General features: G+C 31.5%; 1 protein-coding gene across 2 annotated transcripts in view; it reads left to right on the top strand.

Annotated features, from left to right (window-relative positions):
* The window catches only part of LOC126776321 (uncharacterized), a 53,939-nt gene that overhangs the window by 24,909 nt on the left and 8,379 nt on the right, over positions 1-20,651 (top strand). The window lies entirely within an intron of this gene.

Below are 20,651 nucleotides of genomic sequence, written 5' to 3'. Positions count from 1 at the left end.
AGGAAAATTTGAAGTTTAAATTTGAGAACAAAATTAGTTCAAATATCGTTGCATTGAAAAGTTTTTGATGCTATCCTAATATGAAAGCGTAATAAACAAAGAAAAAAATAAACAAACTTGTCTTTGCATTTATAAGTTAGGCGATGATAGCCACTTACGATCAGGTAATCAATTTGCAAGTCTACCTTCTTACTTTTTCTTTAAAAAGATCCTCAATAACTACACATTATTATATATCTTTTAAAACCAAATTTGGTTTAGCGAGCCACATTAGGGCTCATGTTAGAAATAACAATTAATTTCTAGGGTCGCCGTCATCGAAATCGATGAGGAGGACTATATATATATATTATATATCTATTTTATTATAATCTAATCACTCCCTGTTAAGTTTCTTTATCAAATACTCGTCTTTTGAAGAGACTGATTTCTCTTCCATTATCTGAATTCCTTGACCCATAAGTTAAGCATATACAAGAACACAGTAAATATTCTTGATCCTACCAAACCAGGCCACTACACATTTCTACTACACGAATTTTCATTATACTTATAAAACAATATTATACTACAAATGGTGTGAAAAATATGAATAAAAATTTTTTTTGTGTCAAAGAAAGTCAAAAGTATGATATGATCAATTTCGAAAGGCGTCGATCGCCAATGTCGTGAGTGAAATTTGTGGTATTCCATATGTCACGGGGTTTTAAGTGAACTGACTATAGTTATTTAGTTAGTCTTGACCGTGTCGTACGTCGTTCACATCAACGTATGCTTCAAATAGTAACAAAGCGGATGCGGTATCTGCTTATAAAGTAAATTTTATATGTTGTCCTTTTCTTCAAACAAGGAATATTTAATATGAAATAGTTTAAATGTATCTTTTAAAGAATTATGTCAGTATAAAATAAATGTAATAATACTGTTAGGTTTGTTCGTGTTGTTTTTTAACAGTGTAAGGTGTCGTGGGTCACCTGGAACGGAGTTCGTTTTGTTATATATTATTTATTAAATATAAGGGGCATAAAATAAAAATTAATTTTAACAATATTTTAACTAATACATTTTTTTTCTATCAATTTGTAATGCGTTTTTTGTTTTTTATATTAATTTTATATGTTATAAAAATGTACGGTACATAGCTTAAAATTAATAGATTAAAATAAACTAATACATATTCTTAAATAATTATGAAAACAGATATATATATATATATATATATATATATATATATATATATATATATATATATATATATTTAAAAGCTTATAATTGTTAAACGCGTACGTGGCGTTTTATTAATATTACAATAATTGTAAAAGTTTCCGTGTTTTATGTTTTGTACAAGCACACGAGAAAAGCGAACGATAAAAATGCAGATAAACAGTATTAATGAACATAACATTTTTGAGACGTATTTTCCAAATAATTTATTAAATGAAACTTAAAGTATTTTGTCATTACAATTAAGACATGTATCGTTAATGTCATTATAATTTTTCATAAATAACAGTGATATTTCAAAAAAGAAAACCGCATTTTTTAATGAAATATCGTAATAATAATTATATGTATTGTCTGTTTTAAACTTTCTAGCTTAACGGAATTACTTTCACCAAACGATGTAAAGTCGTCTTCAGATTTTGCCAAATAAAACAAATAAAGCGTATTAACTGTTTGCGCTAACTCAATAGAATTTGTTTTACTTTTTATTTGTCATCTTGTACTTCATGTTTTGTTATTATACATGATAGTAATTTGTAAACAATTTGTATGTACAAAACCGTTTTATTAGTTCTTATAATTGTTAAATTTGACTAATGACGATGACGTCATATAGTATAATTTTGTATGTACTGATAATATAATTTATTTATGGGTATATGTATAGTGTGTGTATTTTATATTATATATATAAATTGTTTTATATTATATATGTATGTATAATATGTGTATTTTATATTTACATTTAATTGAATTAATTTAATTAAAATAATTGGTATTGTTTTAATTAAATATTTATTTTATTTTATTCATACCACCACCTACCCCATATCATATCTGTAATTACTTACACTCGGTTACCTGGAAGAGATCGCTGTGTAGCGATAAGGTCGCCATAATTGTACATTTATTTAGGCAATATACATGTTTTGTATTTTTCTCTTTGTGGTGTGATGTACAATAAAGTATTAAAGTAAAAGTTAAAGTAAACTATATTTAAATTTCACATATATATTTGAAATTTCTTTATAAAAACATAAGTATTAACATTCCTACACTCATGTTTTTCTTCAATTTTATTTGATTCTGTCATCAACCTAAAACCTCCCACCCTGACAATGGACGGGAATCAAGAGTGCTGCCGAGCTCTTTCGTTTGCGAAGAACAAGAAGGAGTATTCAAAGCTGCCAACCTTCCCTAGTCGGAGAGGCACTCGAAGAAGAAGAATATTTTTATCGTAAATGTTTTTATTTATGTGTTACCTGTTTAATCGTCCAATCGATATGAGAACTGTTAGGAATGCATTCCCTCATCATTAATATTGAATATTAGTACAATTTGAATTGAATATTAGTACAATTGGTTGAAGACGAAAGTCTTCAACTAATGCGTCTTACCTGCCGACATACGGTGCCGGACTAGTCCACAAATTCAAAGTCGCTCAGCGTGCTATGGAGCGAGCTATGCTCGGAGTATCTTTGAAGGATAAGATCAGAAATGAGATTATCCGGAAAAGAACCGGAGTCACCGACATAGCTTGCAAAATTAGCAGGCTGAAGTGGCAGTGGGTTGGTCACGTATGTCTAAGGACCGATGGCTGTTGGAGCAGACGAGTCCTAGAGTGGAGACCGCGAATCGGCAAGCGCAGCGTAGGGCGCCCTCCAGCCAGGTGGACCGACGACCTTAAGAAGGTGGCGGGCACCAACTGGATGCGGAAGGCGGAGGACAGGGAGCTTTGGCGCACCTTGGGAGAGGCCTATGTTCAGTAGTGGACAACGATTGGCTGTTGATTGATTGTACAATTTAATTATACAAAATACAAAATCCGTTTTGCTAAAGATTACGTTCAGATATTTATTTTGTTTTATAATGTGAAACGAATAGAAGCCGATGATAAAAAGTTGATTTACATTAAGTGCAAAAAAAACAACAAATAAACATTACTAACGGCAGTCACATTAAACTCAGTGGCTCAGTGTGTCAGTAAAACAAATATATAGCAAAAATACTTTCAAGACATTGGTCGGATAACTGAATGATCTACTTTAATCTTACAACGATTGATGAAATTTCAACTTTATTGTCTCTATAATAAAGACTAAAATTACATAACGGTAAATTATTTGTCTCGTATTGGTAAAAAAATATCGTGTAATAATCGTTTTTAGTAAAAAAAAATATTTTTATACACACTAAAGTTTGAATATTATAGTGATTGTTTCATATAATTTATCAAGTTAACAGTTATAATGTTTTTCTTTTTATAACAAATTGTTTTTTTTCTTTCTTAAAAGACATAATGTAGATAAACCTAAAAAGTATAACATTGTCTAAAAACTTGGGCCAAATCGTTAGAGAAGTTTTTGAGATACACGAAACCGCTTATTTTACCGCCAATCAGCAATACTTAATACTGTTCTGCAATAATATATAAATACATAGTTAATAATAGTCAAATAACAATAATTATATTAAAGTAATATAATAGGTAAAAAAAACTTTGCTTCGACAGTCTGTTTGACCTAAAAGGGGTTTGCAGTCTTGTAATGTTTACAAACCCTGGGTTTCGAGGGTCTGGGTCCCGCCCAGGTCAGGCCTATATAAAAATTATTGGTTTTTTTCTGTTGAGATATTCTCATCGTCAGTAACAGCTCGGAGTTTAGTTGTTGGCATTGCTATCAATTCCGTGTCTCGAAAATCACATAAAGCCGTTGTTCTTGCGCCTGATCTTTAATCTGTCGTGTTGGATTGCCATCCCATTGAATTATGAGTTAGGGAATAGATAATGCGTCTGTGTTTGCGCACACACTTGTATACTTTTATATCTCATGCAGTCGGATAGTCTAAAAACAGTATGACAGAAAAGATAATTACAGTAAACCATAAACATATCAAGGTCCTGGTAATTTTATTTGATTTAGCGCAGCATTTGAGTTGTAGTATATTGAGCTTAATTGGCATTGGACAGTAGTTAAGTAGCGAGTATCAATTAAAATAATGTTAAAATGTACGCATTACAAGGCTAAACATTGTGTACTCTAATCTCATAGCTAATCCCTAAGCATCAAAGCTTAAAATTGCTTAACATTTTGCACTCAATGATCGCATGTTCGTCCATCACGCGAAGAATTAGCAAATACTTTCATATCATAATATGCTATTTCGTAAAATTCATATTGATTACTATCAGATAATTTATCGCGTTTTCTTCATTTGAGGTAGATTAATTGAACAGAGAAATATTTTTCCTGTGTTATTCAGGATTCTTTTAAATAGCGCTCTAAATTGTTGAATCTATCAAATTTTTCTGTGTATGTATTTTTCTGGATGTTTTTTAAATAGCGCTCTAAAGTCTAAATTATTTGTTCCATTAAAACTTTTTTAACTGCTATACAATATTTTGAAACTGAAGCGTATCATATAATTATGTAGAGGGAATTGCAACATACATAATATTATTGCGTTTGTTTATGTAATTATTTTCAAGCAATCGTTTTATCTTTTTTCGCTTCTAAATTAAGTCAAAATATTCTTTATTTATGTAGGCTGTAGTGAGTACTTTTATGATTAGACATACATAATATTGTTAAAAGCATATTGTACTGATTATTTACTTTAGAGAGAGAGCCTTGATCTCTGAGTACTGAGATAAATAATATAAACACAAATTTTAAAAAAAAGCTTGTTGAGTTTAAATCTGTAATATAATTAGCTTGGTAAGTGTATATTTATTGAATGGCCTTTTTACGTATGTACCACCAAATCATCACTTATTCTACCGCTAAACAGCAATACTTAGTAATGTTATGTTCCGGCTTGGAGGGTGAGCCAGTGTAAGGCACAAGGGTCACAACTCAGTTCCTAAGTTTAATGGCGCATTGGCTATGTAAGAAATTGCTTATATTTCTTACAGCGCCTATCTATATTGGCAGTGGTTATCACTTACCATCAGGTAGCATATTAGCCAATCCATCCACCTATTTTAAATAATAATAATTATTAAAACTATATTAATATAATATATGCGGTAATAATTAAAATTTGAACACGGAACATGTTTAAATATATTATAATTAAGAAAGTAATTATTTTCATTAATTCCATAAAATTATTAATTGCGGTATCACTTGGTTGTAAACGTTGCCTTCATAGCGAGAGTAGTTTGACAACTCTGTTGAGACACGATAAGCAACTGCTATCAGTTGTTTATGGATGCTGTATAATTTCCAATTGAACAACTATGTATTTCGAGATTTAGAGTAACTACTGAGTTTCTTGCCGGGCCTTGAAAGAATCTATATTTCGAACCAGTGGTAGGTAAATAGTGTTTAATCCTGTTAAGTGATAATTCAGATGATTTTCTATTAGTCTACTTGAATAAGAAATAATTAGATATTGAATACTTTCAGAATAATAAGATATACATCTCTTGCAATTTTTTTTTAGAATATTGACAGTCTGCTTGCAAAGAATTAATAATGTTCATATTTTTCAATCAATCAATTAAAAACAGCTATTGTTCAAAACAAAAATGAAATGTCCTTCTTAAGTAGTTTAATGTTTTAAGAATGTTTTTGCACTATTACTGCAAGATCCAAGGGCTTAACTGGACACTTATTTTTACATCATACATATATACATAGTACTAGATATTGTTGTGTTCCGGTTTGAAGGGTGAGTGAGCCAGTGTAATTACAGGCACAAGGGACATAACATCTTAGTTCCCAAGGTGATGTAAGCGATGTTTAACATTTCTTAGAATGCCATTGTCTATGGGCGTTGGTGACCACCATCAGGTGGCCTATACGCTCGTCCGCCTTCCTATTCTGTATAAAAAAAATATTTCCTCGCATTTTCCCTACTCTGCTTTGACAATAATTTCACTTTCTATTTAAAATGCATCAATTGTAAGTTCAAGGTTTATATTTTAAAAGTTCTATACAGAAGTTAATGCTCAGTCATATAGACATGTATTATATGATCAATTGGTTGATTCATATATTTTTTCTGTCTTGGCAGACCTTAAATATATATATTTTTATTATTTATAATAGGATCATATAAGGATATTTTTATAATTATTAATAGGATCAGTTCACGTAGTAATTGAAAAAACTCTTGTATAGTTTTTCCAAGATATTATCAACTGGTAGTCAAATTTCTAATAAAATCTGTCCAATCGTACGATTGTGAATACTTAACATTCAAACTGTCGCATCGAATTTATGTATTAGTATTATTTAAGCGAACGAAATTATGTTCGTTTTAAACAGCCTTATTTATCTATTATAAAGTAAATAATGATTGCTTAGCTTTTATTAGTACAATATATAATGCTAAAATTCTATATTTATTGGATTGTTTGAATAATAATTATAAAATATTTTTTTAATAATAGACTAATTATTTAATATCTTTAAAGTATTATTAAAACATGTTATTTATCTTTAATATATCTATATATAGAACAATAAACTAATTAGTTCAAGAACTTCTATTGAGCTCTGACGAATAACAGTCCTTTTACAGTCTACGTCTAGCTTTAAAATAGATTATTAGAGAATGATTTTATATATATAATGTTTATGAACTTATTCATTAAATTTATTTACTGAATTTGTTCAATTTTTTGCAGACGTTCTATTTTTAAACATTATTTAAATGTCTTTGAACTAAAAAGATAAGTGTTACCAGTCTTTATTCCATTATATTTTTAAAGGGAAAAATTTAATTACTCCACCAACCTGCATTGAACTAGCGTGATAAATTAAACTCTAAACCTTCTCCCCAAGAGGTCGCCCTTTCCCTAGTAATGAGTGATTAACATTTATCGACTTTTACATTTATCGACTTTAACAAATACGGTATGATAATAGTTGTTGTTGATGGTGAAACATGATCTGGAATAATAAGGCGATAGATTAAGATACCGTAACAGCCTGTGAATGTCCCACTGCTGGGCTAAAGGCCTCCTCTCCTCTTTTTGAGGAGAAGGTTTGGAGCTTATTCCACCACGCTGCTCCAATGCGGGTTGGTAGAATTCACATGTGGCAGAACTTCAGTGAAATTAGACACATGCAGGTTTCCTCACGATGTTTTCCTTCACCGTAAAGCACGAGATGAATTATAATCACAAATTAAGCACATGAAAATTCAGTGGTGCTTGCCCGGGTTTGAACCCACGATCATCGGTTAAGATTCACGCGTTCTTACGATTAAGATACGCCAACTTGTAATTCCAGAGAAATATAAACAAGTTATAGGACCTACTCTATTTCTTAGTTTCTTGTTTTGCTCGGCACTCTAATCTAGTTTCGATTGATTACACGTTTTTACAATAAACAATTTACTATTAAATTAGATCTATTTATTATAAAATTTTTTTATAAAATATGTAGGCGGATGTAAGTGGCCACCACCATCCAATAGAAGAAATATTAACCACGCCTTACATTTACAATGCGCCACCAATCTTGGGAACTAAGATGTCCCTTGGGCCGGAAGTGTAACTGGTTTATTCAACCCTTCGAACCGGAACACAACTATATGACGTATTGCTGTTTGACGGTAAATTATTTGAATAATGGGTGGTCACGCAGATATAGGAGTTAGCAGTGCTTACAAACCTTTTTAGAAAATCAAGTAAAGTTTTCAGTTTTTTTTATCAAGAAATATTTACAAGTACATAAATGTTACATTGGTAATATTATACCTCCATGTTCAATCGTACTTGTATCTAATCGTATGCATCGCTATCTTTTACACTTTTTTCATCAGTCAGATATTCCTGACCGTTACGTGCTTACATTAAAATGAATTAAGAAGATAGACATTGGAATAAATAATTTTGTAAAGGAATGGACGTCACAGTTTCGAAAGCGTCGGCCTTGTCCGGTTACCGACATGAACACTTTACGGCGAACGTATGGACTATGGAATTACATCAAACTGTTACGTAGTCATGGTCAAACGTGATCAATGTCTAAGCAGACTTAAGTTAGGACGCAATTTGTAAAAAAAAAAAACATAAAACTATATTACCATTTTAACTATTTTTAAATTGTTTTATTTTGCGGTCATGGAGGCTGTCTCGTTGGTCTAGTAACTAGCATATTATTATTCTACAGAACATGTGGCACTTGGTCTGCTTGGTTTTGATCTGCGGGTTGGGAAATAAAGACTATCTCGTGTCTCGTAAATCACGTAAAGGTGGGGCTGCACCTGAATTCCTGCTGGTCGTTTCTAATGGTTCATAGCAGATTATGAGATTGAAGGATTTGAGCGTATATTTATGTTTGCGCACACACTTGTGCACTACAATAATATGCCTTGATAGGATAGAAGATCTTAATATTTAAATGTATCTATTGAACTTTTCGACATACATTTTAAATCTATTAGTTAGAATATGCTTATACTTTGTTAGTGCAAAAAAAAGAAAAGTGACTTAGCTCGTGCCTTCAATTGAAAGGTTACACCTAAGAATAGAGAGTAACTGGAAGTCCTCCGACCGCAGCAATCTGTGGTTATAATCCAAATAAAAATCCGACTAAACTGGCTCATTAAAAGTTGCTAGTCGCTACGATGTAAATTAATATATACACAAATCAAATCATATAAAACAATTCTATATACAAGTAGGCTTAAAGGCACTGTTGAATCGTCATGTAACATATTAAATTAAATTTAAAGCTACCACCGAATAAGAATGTAGATTCTACCTAGATGAATCGGCAAGAAACTCAGTAGTTACTCTTTTTCATACTCTTCTTCATTCTTTCTTTTGATTACAGATACAAACACCCACATACAATATATATATATAATTTTTTTTTTTTTTATAGAATAGGAAGGCGGACGAGCATATGGGTCACCTGATGGTAAGTGGTCACCAACGCTCTTAGACATTGGCATTGTAAGAAATGTCAACCATCGCTTACATATCCAATGCGCCACCAACCTTGGGAACTAAGATTTTAGGTCCCTTGTGCCTGTAATTACACTGGCTCACTCACCCTTCAAACCGGAACACAACAATATCAAGTATTGCTGTTTTGCGGTAGAATATCTGATGAGTGGGTGGTACCTACCCAGACGAGCTTGCACAAAGCCCCACCACCAGTAAATTTATATATAGGTAGGTAGATTGTGATTAAAGTTTATAAGCCGTAAAAGCATAAAATTGATCACAGAAGGTAACTATAGTCGTTAATAGGTTAATAGCAAAGTGAAACTGCCTCGATGATCTGGTATTTAGTATATGGCTGTTACACTTGGCTGGGTTATACGTCTGTACCGTACCACCAGTAGAGGTATGTGATATGGTCTATTATAAATATTTTGTCTACTTTATTAAAACGATATGTTATATTTACCTACATCCCAACAACATCCTAAGCCGATTTCGTTCTTGCAGGATACACTAAAGACTTTCATCTCACTGAGCTCGATAAGTGGACTATTATTTTTTCGGATTATATTATTTTTTCCGTGTGTACAATATATATAAATTAATAAATACACAAATCATAATTATTATATATATTATAATTATTCTTACAAATAATATGAAAAAAAAACACTATATTAATTAAAACATTTCTAATAAATTCTGATACTGGCACGAATGAACAATATTGATCATAACGGATGTTTGATTTGGATCAGAATTATTAAATCGCTATCCTCTCTAACTAACTACTACGTTTTTCTTTTAAATATACTTACTATAAAATAAAAAATAAAAACAATTTTATATCGTAGATACAATTGCTACAGGGTTATGTAATTATAAGTATGTCTTTGAAATAAATAGACGTTACAAGAAATATTACGCATTTCTTACATTGCCAATGCGCCACTATACTATAACTGTAACAACTATGATACACTATGATATTATACCCCTCTTGATTTTAGACGTCATAAACAACACATATTATCAAAGGAGGTTTCATCTCGGAATTAATACTTGCAATATCTTAAGTAGTCAATGATTCTCATCCCTTAAACATGTATAGACAATGAAACAGTGTATAAAATACACTTTCTAATCCTATAAACTTTTAACTTTCTCACACCGAACCCATAATTTTAGGCCAACGTTGGCCATTAATCAATAACTATAAAACAAATCAATAGTTTGATTATGACGTTGCACGCGGATGCTAACAATCTATTAGTGCTTCGTAGACTTTTCGTAATTAATGAACTTTTGTATAAGATATTTGATACTAATTTTCTTATTCAAAAGCAGTGCTGCCGATTCCGTGATTGAAAAACAGCGAATCTTTTCGTCAAAATTAGCACACGTTACATTATCAATGTAAATGTTAACTTTCACTGTTTCGGAATATAAATTTGGTAACTCTTGGTATAAATATCCTTTCTTAATGAACCTCTGTATCGTTTGATCAGTCTGATCTCAATCAGTTCGTACTCATGAAACAATAGCTTCTGTAAGTGAAAATGATTCTGAACTCTAATTAGAATTTGCAAGAACCACAGTAACTATTCTTTTTCTCAAATTATATTTATTTTGTCCAATTAGTGACGTATTCCAATTATCAAAGTCCAATAAATTGATAAACCAAATGTTTTTTTTTAATTTTGTATCGCTGTTAATACTACTGGCCTTGACAGGTTATGGGGCCTGTTAGTGAGACAGAGGTGGGTGCCGAATGAGCTTACAGTGACACTGAAAAAAATCTTTTAACTTTACTTAAGAATTGACAAAAACGTATTTTCCCACAGATTAAGCTAGCTCAGAAAACAATAAGCAGACTTAGCATAAGTTATAGGAATGACGTTTAGAAATCTACTTAAATTTCATTGGGTCAAACGATTATTACCGCAATATCGCTCCTACACTGTTTATAGCTTATTCGTGATTCGAACTTTGGAGATTCCTTGCGAAAGAACTTAACTTCAAGGCATCAGTGATCGATAATAATATATGTTATTAAATCAATTTAAATATAAATAAATAATACATATACACAATATTGTAATCATTGATAAAACCTCTTCTTTCTTCATCGTAATAACGGATTAGTAATATGCGTTATTGTAAAGGTCAGTGTCGATTGAACGTTTTTTTTTGTGAAAATGATAAGTTATAAAAATAAAATACAGATCATAGCTGAGTTGAGAAATAGTCGCAACAACGCACGCAGCATCTTGTATATGTTGAATTGCCATTCCCATTATCCGAATAAAAAATGAACCAGTCCTGTCTGCAATAGACACATTAAGGCGGGGGGAATTCACTGCTTAGGACGAAACAAACTTCAAAACAAACACATAACACAGCAACAATTGTGTAATAACCACTATCCCTTATTAAAGTTGGTTATAATCTTGCTTCGAATGAATAGTCTTTAATCTTTTGAGCATTTTGTTCCACAAGTAATTATCCTTTCACCGTGGTGTCCATTCATACACTGTAAATGAACTGTAGATTATGAATTGCATAATAGAACATCATTAGACAACCATTATAATTTCATTGCCTTTGAAATGAGCTGGCCTACTGATCTCCTGATCATAATACAATGGTTGAACGTTTACAACTATAATAAACTTGTCATAATAAATAATATAATGTTTTATGTATATAATGTATTAATGATAGATAGTACATCGCTTAATATTGAAACATATGTGAAATATGTTGCTTAGTAAGCATATTAGTTCCGTATCATTCTCCAATGGTTTGCGAAATAATGACGATGCACGTATTAGTTAATATATAATGTACTTGTAATACCAGGAGGGAAATTCTGTTTTGTACCGCTTGTTTGGCGGTAAAATATTTGATGAGTGGTTGAGCCTACCACAGAGTAAGTGATATGCCTATGGCTGGCTTTATATCAAATGTCATTCAGGGTTCAGTAGCTTAATCGTCATGAAGAAACAAACAAACAGCGAGACAATTTACGCATTCATAATATTATTTTGATAAAATATAATATCAGTAGGAAGGGCAAATGGGCCACCTGATGGAAAATTATCACCACCGCCTACAGATATTGGCAGCGTAAAAAATATTTATCATCCCTTCCATCTCCAATGCGCCACCAATCTTATGAACTAATGTCATATCCCTTGTGCCTTTAGTTACTCTGGCTCACTTACGCTTCCGATCGGAGTAAAATTGTACTAAGTATCAAATAACTGCAAAACTGCATGCAAACAAGCTTTTGTTATATATTTTCATATGCTTCGACAACTACAAACAATAATTTCTCAAATTTCCCTATAAATGAATTTTAGTAAAAATCAAGTTTGCCATTTAATACAATAATAAGACCTTCACTTGACCCTTAATGAGTTGAATTTATATTTCAGATTTAAATTTAAGAGAAACGAAGTTTAAATGTGAGGGCTATGATACTATCTTTTATTGAACTTAACTTGTTGGTATAAGTGTGTCAAAGCTTGGAACTGGATTAAAAACAGATCCCTACTGAATAAAATTGAGTTTTTTCGCAATTTTTTGAAGTTGGTGACAATACAATACGAAAATTACTTAGCATAAGTTATATTTAGCTCTGAGGAGGACGATAGCCGGGATGCCAAACTCATTAGCGAAGAATGCGGCTGGATGAGATTACCTTGACCTCCCGAGTAGAGGTCAATTGAGCCACGAGGGGAGCCAAGCACGGGAAGCCGCGGATACGTTGTATCGATATACAATTCCGCAGCCTCGCCGATCCGTGCCGAAGACAGCCATAGCAGTGGTTTTAGTGGGTAAGAATCCCACATAACCTGGTTCCCCCCTAGAGATCCGGGCACCTTTCTAATGTCTCCACTGCGTAAAAAAAAACTTGAATATATAAGATTGAAGATACAAAAAACCTTAAATTACATAAATGGAAATGTATTAACAATGTGAGGAAGAATTCAGTTGATCACTTATAATAGTTAGCTGTTGAACATTATATTAAAGGCTGGCTATTGTGAAAATACACGCTTTTTCAACATCCATAAAATATACGGTTTTACGCCAATCAATCCCGTATATTCAACGTTACAACCAGTTGTCCATGCGTGACCACGTTACTTTCTTAGGCGAAATAGAAAGTGACATGTCTCGTTGTATTAAAACAGATTAATTGTAATATACAAATCAAATTTAAGTGTAAGATTTTTTTCGTCAACAACTTGACCGATTTGGATTCAAACTGTACTATCAATAGTACCCACAATATTATATATTTATCTCTAAGATAATCGATATACGCATCTTTCAACTTTTTAGATTTTAATTCGGATTTTCTTTCGGAGTCCTAGACTGGAGACTTACAGTAAGATACCTAGACCTAAATTCACATTGTAAATAATTCTTATGTTGAGTAAAAAGTACATTTTGACTTATATATAATAAAATATTTCGCTTCTAAGAGTAGCGTGAAGTTATATACATTATAAACTTACGACGTTTTACGCAAAAAAAAAATAGTGATACTCCAGCCTGTAATATAAATTTTGCTACAGAGTTTATCAGTAATACTAAAATCAAACTTCCTTCTCAAAGAAAGTACGTCTTAGCCCAGCAGTAGAACATTTAAAATTAAGTAATTATCTTCTCACACAGATTTTTGAATGGTAATTCGTAAATGTGGTTGTATGTCAATTTTTCATTTGAATAACCATTAAAACCTATGCTTGTTACTTTCAACACGTTCGTTTGAACAAAGCAACAATTAATTAATGTTAGGAAAGCAACAAAATCGAAATTCTAGACATAGTTAAATGAAACGTCAATTATAATAGACAATACCTATAACAGTCGTGTGATAGAAATTGCTATCACCATTGTTAGTAAATCATTCATAAAAAGCGATTGCTATCTAACTATATATCTACTATCTTTTCCTTTGATTAATCACTTTTACCATATAACTGCCGGATGGCAGAACAATGAGCGAAGAAGCAATTGGGCATGTATGATTATACGCCTGCTTAGACTCGGTGACGCAATTAGATGTTGTTTTTATATGAAACGACAACGAGACGACATCGATGATTTAATGATTTTCAATTGTAATGTGCTTATTTGTTCTGCTTATATTTAAATTTATGACTTTTAATATGTATTGCGAATAATATATATGATTTATTTAACGAGGTTAATAATTACAATGTCTAACATAATCTTACAAATTAAACAAGCCATCATAGGAAAACTAGGTATGTAAATCTGTATTTCAGCGCTTATAGCGCTGTAATCATACGAACGTTAGGTAATATATAATTTTCATATATTTAAATTAAAATAACTTACATCGTACCGATATTAACCTTCGCATTTTCTCCATAAATGATCGGGGCACTAGCCATTTTTATTTTTTTATTTGAACTACCTACAAAAAGTTATAACATTACTATCAATTAAGACTTTAATATTAAATATACGTATTAGTTAATTGTCCTTATTATTAAAGGTTGTTACGACATTCTATGGACATCGACAAAAATAATCAAATATAAAGAGTAAGTAAATCCATCTAATTAAAATTAAAAATGTAATGTCATGAGAAATTGACGTTAAAAAGATTTTTTTTTATGTTGTAACTTTAATGGTCTGTTATTATTTTGGTTTACATGTACTACGTTTAATATAAAAACAACAATGTTTATAGAAAAAGAAAACCGAACGTTTATCGGGAGCATATCGCTGCGTGTAGTAAAAAAGGTCCGTAAATAGATAAATTTAAAGTATCATAGCAATTTCACCCTAAATTGTAAAGATCTAAGAACCATTTGAGATAGCAGAACTTGGTAATAATTTCAGTGAATTTTTCAAATCAAATATTACAACATCAATAATCTGTTCTAGCTTAGTAATGATGCAGTATGCAACAATTTGAATTGCAAAGACTGTAACGTACGAGTAAGATAAATAAATGTTCTTGCTTTACCTAAGCTTAAACGGCTATCAATCAACCTGCTACATGGTATTTTTTTAGTATCTTCTAGAAAAAATAGAAAGATTTTTTTTGGGAAATAATAATAATCAATTTTAAAGTTATTTATTGCATTAATTAAAAACATACTTATGATATATTGTGGATGCTATACTTAAATTATATATTCACTGAAAAATTATTATAAACTGTGTATGGAATGTTTCAATTTGGGTTTAATTTTTGTTTTGACTGATCACCATAAATCTCGCGTGTTCGAAATTCGAATGCCTTTGAATATTAACCTGTATTCTCAATATAAAACTTTCACATCAAATGATGTCCGGATGAAGTAATCAAATTGATTTTCCTGAAAGCCATTAAATAAAATAGTTCATAATTAGTCGATGTTTTATATCCTTAACCGTCAATAGCGTAATAGTTAACGAGTCGCCTAGCGATGTAAAGGTCACAGGTCCAATCCTGACCTCATCGGTATTGTTACCGTAGCTCTTAGCACAGCTTGCTTGTGATAAATAGGAATATTAGTAGTATATTAAACAATCGTTATTTTTTCTATAAGGTAGTCTATGAATGTGCTTGGTTGGGCTAAGGCTTCTTCTCCATTTTTGAGGAGAAGGTTTTTTTATTAATAAAATATAAATCGGAGAATTTTTATTATCACGGTTACTCATTGTGAGCAATTTCAGGGATCCGGGTGAGAAATAAGCTTTTCAACATACTGTCTACTTCAACCAACAGAAATGTAATATATTCACACTTTTTATACAATACACAGTTCAGTTGGCTTAGGCTACTAGACTAGCGGAGCACAGAGCGGGAAAGGCCGCGGATGCATTATATCAACACGATCCTGCAGCCTCTCCGATCCGTGCCGAGGACGGCCATCGCAGTGGTTTTGGTGGATAAGAATCCCACATAACCCAGTAATGGGAGCTGGCTACCTTTCTGAAGGCTTTTACTGCGTGAAAAAAGGCTACTAGGCTACCTACTATATAACTAGGCTTGAATTCCTTTTACTGCGATTAGAACGATAAGTGCTGCAAATACAGAATGCAGCTCTTTTGTCATTCTTTTTCAAATTTAGGCACTGTACACGTTACTATGACATTTTTGCGTTGTTTGCAGCCAGTTCTCATGAGCCGGATGCGACATATATATTCTTTGCTATACGAATCTGCTATGTTTGCATGCAATAAAGTTTGTGAAAAAAGAAAAACAAGAAAATGAAAATGATGCCTGGAGGATGTCGAGATTATCAAATATCTAAGAAATATATGCATTTGCGTGTGAGTAGAAATAGTATATGAAGTAATATAACAAAGATTTGCAGATTCCATTCTACCTATCGACTTGCCTTTTTTTACTTATCTGTTTTACTTTTGCAATCTCGAGATGTATTTAATTGAACATTTAACTCCTGTTTATATTAAAACTGTTGAAACTTTTATTATAATAATAAAAACCTGGTAAGCTTATTTTCATTACCACATGATATAAGTGTCACGTAAGAACCGAATAAGTGAATTAGCATTTCTTGCATTATAAAAAAAATAACGATTGATATATACACTCAAAATAAAATACTAAGTAAGTAAGTAACAAACTGTAAATGTCCCACTGCTGGGCTAAGGCCTCCTCTCCTTTTTTGAGAAGAAAGTTTGGAGCTTATTCCACCACGCTGCGCCAATGCGGGTTGGTGGAATACACATGTGGCAGAATTTCTATGAAATTAGACACATGCAGGTTTTCTCACGATGTTTTCCTTCGCCGAAAAGCACGAGATGAATTATAAACAGAAATTAAGCACTATATTATAGCACTAAAAAAATACTATAGTATTTTGTAATATTATCAACACTAGAATTGTGTGCATGATTTCAACTCAATCGGTTGAATGGTTTCGCAAGATTTCACCCACATATACTAACAAATGAATTAAATAAAAGCTTGTACAACGGCGTGAGATAAATGAGACCTCAGAAAGTTAAAACAAATATTAGTTTAAAGTATATTTACTGGTTTCATTAATAATAATAATAATAAAATTTCCCAGGATATTTCCTGGGACTTTATTCACACACGGCCATCTGATCCCAAATTAAGCAGAACTTGTGCCATGGAAATCAGAGAACTGATGAGAACATATACTACTTTTTTTTTGTAAATACATACTTATATAGATAATTACACCCAGACTCAGGACAAATAGACATGTTCATGCATACAAATCTGCCCTGGGTGGGAATCGAACCCACAACCTTCGGCGTGAAAGGCAGGTACCTACCAACCACGCCAAACGGCTCGACATTAAAACAGAATTAAATACATATCCTCAGTATATATATTTGAGACTTAATTAGTAATAATATTTCATTCATTTATTCTTAAGATCTACCTATCAACCAACGTGTTTTAAAAATTTCTTTTTATTTTGTTGTATACTATATAAGAAACTATTCCAGTAGTTTTGTAATACTAATACCATTTATGTTTTATATTATATTTACAAGTTGTTGTAAATTAATTTTTAATTTTTTTCTTTTCGTTTAGTTATCATATTGTATGTTTAGTGTCTTTTTTGCATGTCGTGGTTATCTATAAGTACAGCAACTTTTACCCTTAGACCTATTAATTTGTAATTATTACTGTATGTCATGTTGGTAATCCTAAATAAATAAATAAACGAGTATAGGATGGAACCAACCAGTGTGGTGGAATATGCTTTAAACTTTCTCAAAAAGAGAGGAGGCCTTAGCAATGGGATATTTAATTTTACTTAATTTTTAATACTAATTTTAGCTTAAAACTTACGGTCTTTCAAACGGTGCTTGGTGGCTGTTCAGTTAAACATTAAAGTCACTCTTTCTGTCATTATTGTTTTGCAGTTTAAAAGAAGAAGACAAAACATTGTTTAACTACAGTAACAGCCTGTTAATGTCCCACTGCTGGGCTAAGGCCTCATCTCCCTTTTTGAGGAGAAGGTTTTTTAGAGCTTATTCCACCACGCTGCTCCAATGCGGGTTGGTAGAATACACATGTGACAATTTCAATGAAATTAGACATATGCAGGTTTCCTCACGATGTTTTCCTTCACCATCAAGCACGAGATGAATTATAAACACAAATTAAGCACATGAAAATTCAGTGGTGCTTGCCCGGGTTTGAACCCACGATCATCGGTTAAGATTCACGCGTTCTAACCACTAGGCCATCTCGGCTTTTATTTCATTGTTTAACTAATCACCCGCTAAACAACGTTTATAAGTAAAACCGTTAATTGTAAATGTTATTACGAAATGCAATAACTAAATTAAAATTAAAATGTAAATTTTTTCTAATAAGCATGATGTGTTACGTCATTTTTCTTTCGAATGAACATTTGATGTATTTTAATTTTTTTTTGGTAATGTTATAATAAAATATACTATTAAATTATATATTTAATAAACTAGTTCGTAGATTATTCTCTCGACATACAACTGCGTAATATACGCAATATATTACGCAGTAAGGTCAGCAAAAAAACAAGATTTATTTTCATTGGACAATTTGTTCAATACAAGTCGCTAAAAGCTTAAAAAATTGAGTTTGATTTTGATTTAACTATATATTAATTTATTTGATTATCTGCTGTTTTATTGAGTACTTACAATTATTAAGTTTTATTATTTATTACTGTATTCAAGCATAACTGTAATCATCACAATGACCTACATTGCAAAGGCACGTGTCTAAGATAGTATTATTTTATGAAATTAATGATTAGTTTGATAAAGAAATACATATTTAACATTAATTTATATATATTTATCTTAAATGAATTAATAATCTTTTAAAGAATTCACTTTTTGCCGACCATCCTAAGTCAGTAAGTAAGCCGGCCTTTCTCCACGCATCCGGGCTGCAACCGGTCGCTGATTCACATTTTATATTCAACACTTGACCGGACCGGATAGGGCGTTGACCGGGGAAAGTGATGAAAAAATTATGTGGGAATTTGTTATGTATCAATTTCTACATTAGTCAGTCACATAATGACCATTCAAGCTGGTCACTATTTGTTTATCAGTTGAGTCATATACAGTATTCATATATTCGTATATATTACGGGGATTTATGTAAATTGAAGTTGCGTGGAACAATAGTAGATAAACTAGAGGTAGATCCAGCTCAATACATGTGCGAGAATCTCTAAAGACCAAAGCTAATTAAACCCTAAAATGACAAGTTCCAGGCTACTTCTATTTCATTACTATTGCGTCTGTGGTTTAGTAACAGACATACATTTTTTAATAGCTACCAACACATTTATAAGTCTGACTTCATTTACGTTTAATAGAATATTTTATTAAGTCTATAAGTGTCTCTCATTGCGTCATATAAACCTAAATATCGATTTAGATATGACGTATAAACGAAACGGAAATTGCTTTAAAACTGCTCAAATAATAAAAACTAGTAACTTCTTATAAAAACAGATTAAACGTTTTAGATAGTAAACTTTGTTTTCAACTGTATCAGATTATAGGTTAGATTTGGTTGTATAAAAACATTAACATAAGCAAAAATAAAATTATACTTGTATGAACTGTACCAAATAAGATATAACTTTAGCGAACATTGAGATTTAATAAAGGCAAGAATCGTAGTTTCCTATATAGTTAGTATATATAAGTACTAAAGAATACAATAATAGTGGTTTTATCTGTGACATTTTATTTAAAAAAATAATCAATGACCAAAATCAGTTACCATACATGGTAATGATTATAAATAACTTTTCAGTTTATAATTTACAACTTGGAAAGTTCTGACGTAATCCTTTCACTTTAGCATCAACATAAATACACGTATACATCTTTTTAATTTTTGGATTTCACACATAATGAGATATCTTTTTTTATTATTTTTTTACGAGCACTAGAAATTTCTCTTCCGTCTCGTTGGTCTAGTGGCTAGATAAATAGCAGAAGATCACAATGAAAAGTTACTTATTGGGATTTTCTGTCAAAAATTCTTAATACCAGCGTGGAGTCTGGACGTTGAATGTATACACTTCTTCCCAGGTCGTGTCAGATTGCCGACCCGTCGGATTATGAGTGTTAGGGTATCTGCGCGCACACACGCCGTTTCTTAAAAAAATACTTTATTACAAACAAAATGAGTATGTTATAAAAATCATTAATTTAATAATTCAACATCTTTAAAATGTTATTTAAATATAAAATATATCATAAAACATAAACATATTATTACATACACACAACATACAATATTGTCAATTTATAATACAAATATGAATTGATATTTATCTTGACAATAGACTCGAGTTAGTGAAATAAACTTCAATAATACTGACTAGGTGTGGCAATGAAGCGAAGTCTGCGCAGGACGAGGTGAAATCTAGGCGAGCTCCGTCAGATCCTGGAGTCACGTTTCATAATGTTTAACGGAAGACAATGGTTGATTGACCAAATTAAATTGTAAATTAGG

Source organism: Nymphalis io, chromosome 20 (assembly GCF_905147045.1).
Source record: "Nymphalis io chromosome 20, ilAglIoxx1.1, whole genome shotgun sequence".
NCBI lineage: Eukaryota > Metazoa > Arthropoda > Insecta > Lepidoptera > Nymphalidae > Nymphalis > Nymphalis io.
This window is presented reverse-complemented; position numbering and strand designations above follow the sequence as displayed.